This window comes from Eulemur rufifrons, chromosome 30, assembly GCF_041146395.1.
Source record: "Eulemur rufifrons isolate Redbay chromosome 30, OSU_ERuf_1, whole genome shotgun sequence".
NCBI lineage: Eukaryota > Metazoa > Chordata > Mammalia > Primates > Lemuridae > Eulemur > Eulemur rufifrons.
In genome coordinates, this window is record NC_091012.1 from 88,565,345 (window position 1) to 88,575,280 (window position 9,936).

Here is a 9,936-nt window from a genome sequence, read left to right on the forward strand (position 1 = left end):
GATTGCTTAAGTCCAGGAGTTTGAGGTTGCTGTGAACTAGGCTGACGCCACGGCACTCACTCTAGCCCAGGCAACAAAGTGAGACTCTGTCTCAAAAAAAAAAAAAAATTAATTAATTAATTTTGGCCGGGCGCGGTGGCTCACGCCTGTAATCCTAGCACTCTGGGAGGCCGAGGTGGGCGGATCGTTTGAGCTCAGGAGTTCGAGACCAGCCTGAGCAAGAGCGAGACCCCATCTCTACTAAAAAATAGAAAGAAATTATACGGACAGCTAAAAATATATATAGAAAAAATTAGCCGGGCATGGTGGTGCATGCCTGTAGTCCCAGCTACTCGGGAGGCTGAGACAGGAGGATCACTTGAGCTCAGGAGTTTGAGGTTGCTGTGAGCTAGGCTGACGCCACGGCACTCACTCTAGCCTGGGCAACAGAGTGAGACTCTGTCTCAAAAAAAAAAAAAAAAAAAAAAATTAATTAATTAATTTAAAAAAATATTAAGCCATACAATACATGAGCACTGGTTGTTATCCCAGTGATTTAGATCTTTATTTTCATTCAGTGTTTTATAGTTTTCAGTGTACAAGACTTGCATTTCTTTTGTTAATATTTTTCTAAGTATTTCATTCTTTGTGATGCTATTGTAAATAGAATTTCATACATTTTCTGATTGCTTATTGTTAGTGTATAGAAGTACGATTATTTTTGTATGTTGATCTTGTATCCTGAAACCTTGCTGAATTGCTGATTTAATAGTTCCAGTAGTATTTTAGTGGATTCCTTAGAATTTTCTATAGACAAGATTATGTTATCTATAAGTAAAAATAAGATTGAATTCTTCCTTTCCAATCTGTATGCCTTTTATTTCATTTTCTTGCCTAATTGCCCCAGCTAAAACTTCCAGTACAATGCTGAATAGAAGCAGTGAAACAGACATTCCTGTCTTGTTCCTGATCTTAGAGGGGAAACTCTCAGTCTTTGACCATTAAGTGTGATGTTAGCTATGGTTGTGTTGTGTGTGTGTATTTTAAATACATACTCTTTATTGGGTTTAAGAGATTCTCTTCTATCCCTAGTTTATCGAATATTCTTATCATGAAGGGGTGTTGAATTTTATAAAATGCTTTTTCTACGTCTCTTGAGTTTGCCTTGCCTTTGCATTAGCTAGAACCACCAGTACATTGTTGAATAGAAGTCGTGAAAGTGGACATCTTTGTCTTGTTCCTGATATTAAGCAAAAAGCTTTCAGTCTTTTTTTTTTTTTTTTTTTTTTTTGAGACAGAGTCTCACTCTGTTGCCTGGGCTAGAGTGCCGTGGCGTCAGCCTAGCTCACAGCAACCTCAAACTCCTGGGCTCAAGCGATCCTTCTGCCTCAGCCTCCCAAGTAGCTGGGACTACAGGTATGAGTCACCATGCCCAGCTAATTTTTTTCTATATATATATATATATATATATATTTTTTTTTTTTTTTTTGGCTGTCCAGATAATTTCTTTCTATTTTTTTTTTTTTAGTAGAGACGGGGTCTTGCTCCTGCTCAGCCTGGTCTCGAACTCCTGACCTTGAGCAATCCTCCTGCCTCAGCCTACCAGAGTGCTAGGATTACAGGCATGAGCCACCGTGCCAGGCCAAAAAGCTTTCAGTCTTATCATTAAGTCTGAGGTTAGCTATGGGCCTTTGGTAGGTGCCCTTTATCATGTTGAGGAAGTTCCCTCTTATTCCTAGCTTATTAAGTGTTGTTTTTATTTTTTTTAAGAGACTGGGGTCTCACTCTGTTTCCCAGGCTGGAGTGTAGAGGCGTGATCATCACTTACTATAGTCTTAAATTCCTGGGCTCAAGGTGTCCTCCTGCCACAGTCTTCCAAGCAGCTCAGACTACAGGTGTGCACCACCACGCCAGGCTTATTAAGTGTTTTTATCATGAAAGTGTGTTGGATTTTGTCAAAGTGTGTTTATTGAGATGATCATGTGGACTTTTTTGTCCTTTTTAGTCCATTAATATATATTACATTGAAAAAATTTTGTATGTTCATCTAACCTTACATTCCTGAGATAAATTCCATTTGCTCAAGATGGAATTTATATACTTTTGGATTTGATTTGCTAGTATTTTGTTGAGAATTTTTACATATATATTGGTAAGGAATATTGATCTGTGGGTTTCTTTTTCTTGTGATGTTTCTGTCTGGTTTTCATTGCAAAGTAATATTGACCTTATAGAATGATTTTGGAGGTCTTCCCATATCTTCTATTTTTTTGGAATAGTTTGTAAAGAGTTGGTATAATTTCTCCATTAAATGTTTGGAACATTTCATTAGTGAAACCATCTTAGCCTAGGTTTTTCTTGTGGGAGTTTTAAAATTACTAATTGAATTTCTTTATTTGTTATAAGTCTATTCAGATTTTCTATTTCTTCTTGAGTCAGTTTTGGTAGTTTGTATCTTTCTGGGAATTTGTCCATTTCATCTAGGTTATCTAATTTATTAGCATAGAGTTGTTCATAGTATTCCCTTACACTGCTTTTATTTTTGTAAGGTCATTAATGATGAACCCTCTTTCATTCTTAATTTAAGAAATTTGAGTTTTCTCTCTCCTTTTCTTGATTGGTCTAGCTAAAGTTTTTTTTTTTCCAATTTCATTCATCTACTCAAAGAACCAACTTTTGGTTTTGTTGATTTCTCTATTTTTTTCTATTCTCCATTTCATTTATTTTCACTCTAATTTTTATTACTTCTTTCCTTTTGCTTACTTTAAGCTTAGTTTGCTTTTCTTTTTTTCAATTTTTTAGGGTGAAAGGTTAGGTTATTGATTTGAGATCTTTCTTATTTATAATATAGGTGTTTACAGCCATAAATTTCCCCCTAAACACTGCTTTAGCTGCATCCTATAAATTTTGGTATGAGTTTTCTTTTTCATTCATATCAAAGTATTTTCTAGTTTTCCTTGTGATTATTCCTTTGACCCACTGGTTATTTAGGAGTGTAATGTTTAATTTCCACATAGTTGTGAATTTTCCAAATTTTCCTCTGTTACTGATTTGTATGTAATTTTACTCTATTGTGATTGGAGAACATACTTTGTATAATTTCAATTATTTTACATTTATTGAGGCTAGCATATGGTCTGTCCTGGAAAATGTTTTGTGAGTACTTGAGAAGAGTGTTTATTCTGCTGCCATTAGTTGGAGCATTCTATAGAGGTCAATTATGTCAATTTGGTTGATGGTGTTGTTGTAGTCTTCTCTATATCCTTGCTTATTTTCTGTCTATTTTTAGTATTAATTATTGAGAGTAAAGTACTCAAGTCTCAGCTATTTTTGTTCAATTATCCACTTATCTAGTCAATATTGTAAGTCCCCCTTCCCCACTTTGGGGCTTTGTTCTTAGGTGCATATGTGTTTATAATTGTTATAGTTTCTGGATGAATCGCCCCTGTTATCACCATAAAATGCTTTAAACTGTCAAATATTTATCAGAGATGTTACATTTCTCTCCAACTCACTACTACTCTGCATGTCTACATTATCTCTTGAGTAAGTACTTTTTCTAAAATACAAAAATGACCATGTCACTTTCCTGCTTAAAATCTTTCTTCCCAATAATTACTAGATAAACTCCATTAGGCCTGAGAGAGGATGTAACTTTCCCAAGATCAACTGTGACAGAACTAGGACTAGATCCTAGGTTTCCAAACTCCCAGTTGAATACTCCTTTTACGTATGTACCACTAAGCTGGGTACTTTTGATGACCCACTGAACCTTTATTTAATTCTCCTTCATGTTTGTGAAGTTGAAAAGTAAAAAAAAAAAAAAAATATATATATATATATGTATTCACTTTCCATATTTCTTTCATCCATATTTCTGGAGGCAAAATTTGAATCAACTCTTCAAAATTTGGAAGTTAGATGTGAAGTAGAAGCCATCTTGAAGCCACAGTTTGCTTGTTTTTGCTGGCAAGTGAGTTGTGCAGACTTACCACCCAAATGTAATAGCATTTTAGTGTTAATTCTCCAGCTTCTATGCCAATAATCAGTTATAGTCATGGCAGCATAGCAGTTTTTTCATTTTGGCTTTCAATTCCCCAAATCACAGTTCTCTGTGATCTTGAATTCATAGAGCTGGCTGTAGTCTCATAGATACTAGCAACTCTTCTTGGTCAGTTTTATACTATATTCTTCTGGGAGTCGTTCCTTGAGACTCTCCCTGGAATGTGTTCTTTTGGGAAGCACTCAATATTTTATATTCAATTCTTTCCTACATCTAAAATCTAGAAGGGTTTTCTGTTCCTTGAACTGAACCCTAACTGTTAAAAACATGTCCAGAATTATAACTTCCTTAAAGAAATGCAAGTTCTCTTAAATGACAGCTATTTGTTTTATACCTAGGTAACTTTATTGCCCATACAGAAGAGTAGATGTATTATGGGTCCTAGTGTATCCCTTTTTTTACCCCCTGACTGGATTTTGTTGTAAGAGGTCAATTTCTGCATAATTTATCAGGGAGTTACTAATCAGATCAATTCTGCTTCTTGGTGTCTTAGCCATCTTTTTCGCATATTCAAAGTAATTAACCTTTATCAATGAAATCAAGGCCTTTATTTATTTATTTATTGAGACAGAGTCTCACTCTGTTGCCCGGGCTAGAATGCCATGGCATCAGCCTAGCTCACAGAAACCTCAAACTCCTGGGCTTAAGCAATCCTACTGCCTCAGCCTCCCGAGTAGCTGGGACTACAGGCATGCGCCACCATGCCTGGCTAATTTTTTCTATATATTTTTATATAGAGAAAATATATTTTCTATATATTTTTATATATTATTTTATATATAATTTTTTCTATATATTTTTAGTTGTCCAGATAACTGGCCTCGGCCTCCCAGAGTGCTAGGATTATAGGCGTGAGCCACCGCGCCTGGCCCAAGGCCTTTATTAACATGAATTTATTACTGTACCATCTTGCCAGCCTCTTCTTTCCCCAATGCCTCCTTCTTCAAAGTCACAAAGAAACACCAGTTCTCCTGTGCCAGAGTAGAGCAGCACTATCATGGAAAAAATTACTAGACTCTAAGAAGACAAAGGGCACTTCCTATTTCCTCAGTGGTTTTACATCCTTGTAATGTCAGCTTTTAGAGTGTTAGGGCCAGTACCATGTCAGATTCAATCAATATACTATTTGGCAAGGCAAGGTTGAATTCTAGGCACTGAGAGAGTATTCTTCACCACCTCTCCTTCTTGTGCCCCATCCTCAGTTGAGGGTATTCACAAGTTTCAGGAAATCGGCCGGGCGCGGTGGCTCACGCCTGTAATCCTAGCACTCTGGGAGGCCGAGGCGGGTGGATTGCTCAAGGTCAGGAGTTCGAGACCAGCCTGAGCGAGACCCCGTCTCTACTAAAAATAGAAAAACATTATATGGACAACTAAAAATCTATATAGAAAAAATTAGCCGGGCATAGTGGCGCATGCCTGTAGTCCCAGCTACTCGGGAGGCTGAGGCAGTAGGATCGCTTAAGCCAAGGAGTCTGAGGTTGCTGTGAGCTAAGCTGACGCCACGGCACTCACTCTAGCCTGGGCAACAAAGTGAGACTCTGTCTCAACAAAAAAAAAAAAAAAAAAAAAAAAAAAAAAAAAAAAAACAAGTTTCAGGAAATCTGTATTAGTCAGGGTTCTCCAGAGAAACAGAACACTGTGTGTGTGTGTGTTTGTGGAGAGAGAGAGAGAGAGAGGGAGAGAGATTTTAAGGAATTACTTCACATGCCTGTGGAGGCTGGCAAGTCCAAAATCTTCAGGGTGGACCAACAGCCTGAAGACCCAGGAAAAGAGCCCATGCTGTAGTTCAAGTCTGGAGGCCATCAGGCTGGGGACCCAAGGAAGAGCCAATAATGAAGTTCAAGTTCAAAGGCCTCTTGCTGGCAAAATACCTTCTTGCTTGGGGAAGATCAGGTCTTCAACTGATTGATGAGGCACAAACACATTATGAAGGGCAATTTGCTATATTCAAAGTCCACTGATTTAAATATTAATCTTTAAGTGAAACAGCTCAGACACAGAAAGACAAATACCACATGTTCTCACTTATAAGTGAGAGCTGAATAATGTATACACATGGAAGCAGAGTGTGCAATGATGGATATTGGACACTGGGAGTGGTAGGAGGGTGGAAAGGGGGTAGATGATGGGAAGTTGCTTGGTGGGTACAATGTGCATTGCTCCAGAGATGGATGCACTGAAAGCCCTGACTTTACCACAATGCAAAATATCAATGTAGCAAAACTGCACTTGTAACCCATGAATATATACAAATAAAAAATGAAAAAATGTTAATCTCATCCAAATACACCCTCACAGAAACATCCAGAATAACGTTTGACCAAATGTCTGGGCACTGTGGCCCAGCCAAGCTGGCACATAAAATTAACCATGACATCCTCTAGAAGAAGGCCAGTCTCCTAAGAAATATATAGGATGGGGGGAAAAGAGAAAAACAGAGCCTCAGAGTATTAGTCTAAGATGGGTGGATACAGCAGAGGTTCCCAAATTTCTCCTTACTACCCCTGAGGAACTGCTTTGAACTGGGAATTTCAGACAAATAGGTAGGCCCAGGACAAATATTTTATAGGGCTCAAGATTTACAAGCTGCGCCTCTTTCTTGAATCTCTCTTCTGATGGGAACACGGAAAATTAGAGAAGTTCTTCTTCTTCTTCTTCCTTTTTCCTTCCTTCTTCTTTTTTTAGAGATAGTATCTTGCTCTGTTGCCCAGGCTGGAATGCAGTGGCAGGATCATAACTCACTATAGCCTCAAACTCTTGGGCTCAAGCTATCCTCCTGCCTCAGCCTCCTAACTAGGACTACAGGTGCATGCCACTAAGCCTAGCTAACTTTTTTATTTTTTTGTAGGGACAGGGACTTGCTATGTTGCCCAGACTGGTCTTAAATTCCTGGCCTCAAGTGATCCTCCCTCCTCAGCCTACCGAAGTGCTTGAATCACAGGTGTGAAGCCCTAGAGAGAATATGCAAAAGCAATTTCAGGAAAGATAAGCGGTCACATTTCCCATCCCAATACTATTTTTTTTTTTTTTTTTGAGACAGAGTCTCACTCTGCTGCCCTGGCTAGAGTGCCATGGCATCAGCCTAGCTCACAGCAACCTCAAACTCCTGGGCTCAAGCAATCTTCCTGCCTCAGCCTCCCGGGTAGCTGGGACTAGAGGCATGCGCCACCATGCCCGGCTAATTTTTTCTATATATTTTTAGTTGGCCAGATAATTTCTTTCTATTTTTAGTAGAGATGGGGTCTCGCTCTTGCTCAGGCTGGTCTCAAACTCCTGAGCTCAAACGATCTGCCCGCCTCGGCCTCCCAGAGAGCTAGGATTACAGGCGTGAGCCACCGTGCCCGGCCCACCATCCCATTACTATTTTTTTTTTAATTTCAGCTTATTATGGGGGTACAAAAGTTCAGGTTATGTATATTGCCCATGCCCCCCAGAAATGTCCGTTTTTAAAAATGATAAAGATCGTACTCGCTTTGGCAGCACATATGCTAAAATTGGAATGATACAGAGAAGATTAGCATGGCCCCTGCACAAGGATGACAGGCAAATTAGTGAAGCATTCCATAATTTTATAAAAATAAAAAAAACAAAAAAATGATAAAGATGATAAATAATTAGGAACATGGAAAAGTAGTGAAAACACTGCAATATTATATCTAAAATCTTGGTGTTAAAACATTACATATTTAAACAAAAAGCAAAGGAGAACACAAAGATGCTTGCTGAGGTTTGAATGTGTTTCCCAAAGTTCATAGGTTGAAAACTTAGTCCCCCGTGTGGTGGTGTTGGGAGGTGGAGCTTAATGGAAATTGTTTGGGTCGAGAGGGTACCACCCTTATGAATGGGTTAATGCTGTTATTTCAGAACCGGGTGTCCATTCTTCAAAACTGTGAGGAAATAAATTTCTGTTCTTTATAAATCACCCAGTCTGTGGTATTTTGTTATAGCAGCACAAAATGGACTAAGACAATGCTAATGGACATAAAGTTTCTTTTTAGGGTGATGAAAATATTATAAAATTGATTGTGGTAACGGTTGCACAACTCTGAATATACTAAAATCCATTACATTGTACACTTTAAGTTGGTGAATTGTATGATATGTAAATTATATCTCAGTAAAACTGTTATAACAAAAAAGAGAACAGATAAAAGCATTTGTTATAATAGTGTAGAATTTTGGGTAAAATTTCCTTTTCTTATATTTTAATTTTTGTGTAATAATAAATGATAATTTTAATTTAGCAGAGAGGTTCTTTGTACCACTAAAACTTCATTAATTTCTATTTATCTCCTTTAACCTTTTATTGAATATTATGTTAAAATACAGACTTCCATTATTTCTCTGAATAATGTTTTTTTTTTTTTTTTTTTTTTGAGACAGAGTCTCACTCTGTTGCCCTGGCTAGAATGCCGTGGCGTCAGCCTAGCTCACAGCAACCTCAAACTCCTGGGCTCAGGCGATCCTTCTGACTCAGCCTCTCAAGTAGCTGGGACTACAGGCATGCGCCACCATGCCCGGCTAATTTTTTTTTCTATATATTTTAAGTTGTCCAGCTAATTTCTTTCTATGTTTTTAGTAGAGACAGGGATCTCACTCTTGCTGAGGCTGGTCTCGAATTCCTGAGCTCAAACGATCCTCCCACCTTGGTCTCCCAAAGTGCCAGGATTACAGGCGTGAGCCACCTCACCCGGCTATCTCTGAATAATGTTGATATAACATTCCTAACAAGTTAGAGGGTGATGATGATGATGATGATGACTTATGGGTCTCAGAATTTATGGATCTGTGGGTCTCAGTTTTTGACATTTCCAAACTGGCATTCTAAGAAGACAAGGCGAGAAGAACCAAACACCAAAGTGAAATATAACAAAGAGAACACAAGATATTATTTTGTGTTCCCTCCCTGTCACATCCAAAGATGAATGTATTTCAGAGCCTCTTGAAAAAATGATGCCACTTCTCTCAAAATTAATATTTGTGTTCTTACAGAAGACAGAAACAAGCCTTGTAGTTAGCAGTGAAGGATATTGAACAGTATTTTTAATGTCCAGAGAATACCAGGGTTCTGAAGAGAAAGATAAGAGTCCTCCATATTGAGGGCATACTGCCTTTTCCCCTCAAACCGATTGAACACCCTTGCCCTTTTTGCTCTGTGCCAGGGGTCCTCTGGTTCCTTGCCTCTGGGTTTTCTCTGAGGGACATCATCAATAAGGCGTCTGTTTGCCCAACAGTGGCTGGTTGGCCCAGCCTGAGAGCCACTTTAGAGAGGATTGTGTGGATATAATACTTTTTTTTTAAATAACTTTTTTTTCTGTATTTTTTACAATTTGCAACACCAGGCACAGAAGGAAAAGAGTAGGAAGCCCAGTAGGGCTGCAGACAGGCAGAGAAGGTCAAGAATCAGAGGGTAGGTCACACCTGTAATCCTAGTACTTTAGGAGGATGAGGCGGGTGGATCGTTTGACCTCAGGAGTTCGAGACCAGCCTGAGCAAGATCGAGACCCGTCTCTACTAAAAATAGAAAGAAATTATATGGACAACTAAAAATATATGCAGAAAAAATTAGCCGGGCATGGTAGCGCATGCCTGTAGTCCCCAGCTACTCGGGAGGCTGAGGCAGGAGGATTGCTTGACCCCAGGAGTTTGAGGTTGCTGTGAGCTAGGCTGACGCCACGGCACCCTAGCCTGGGCAACAGAGTGAGACTCTGTCTCAAAAAAAAAAAAAAAGAAAAAAAAGAAAGAAAAAGAATCAGAGGGTAGGCCACTAAGTATAACGGGGAATAAAGATAGCTAACAGGGAGTCTTAGCAACAGAATTGTGGGGTAAGAACGGGAGAGGGACTGACGAAACGATGGGCTGAGGGAGGGATGATAGTGGAGGCCGGTGTGACC

General features: G+C 38.8%; 1 non-coding gene across 1 annotated transcript; it reads left to right on the forward strand.

The window, feature by feature from the left end:
• Nucleotides 1–7,506: 7,506 nt before the first annotated feature.
• On the forward strand, nt 7,507–7,613 carry LOC138379233 (U6 spliceosomal RNA). The gene has a single exon (XR_011232016.1). It is a non-coding gene; the product is annotated as a U6 spliceosomal RNA (small nuclear RNA).
• Nucleotides 7,614–9,936: the final 2,323 nt, after the last annotated feature.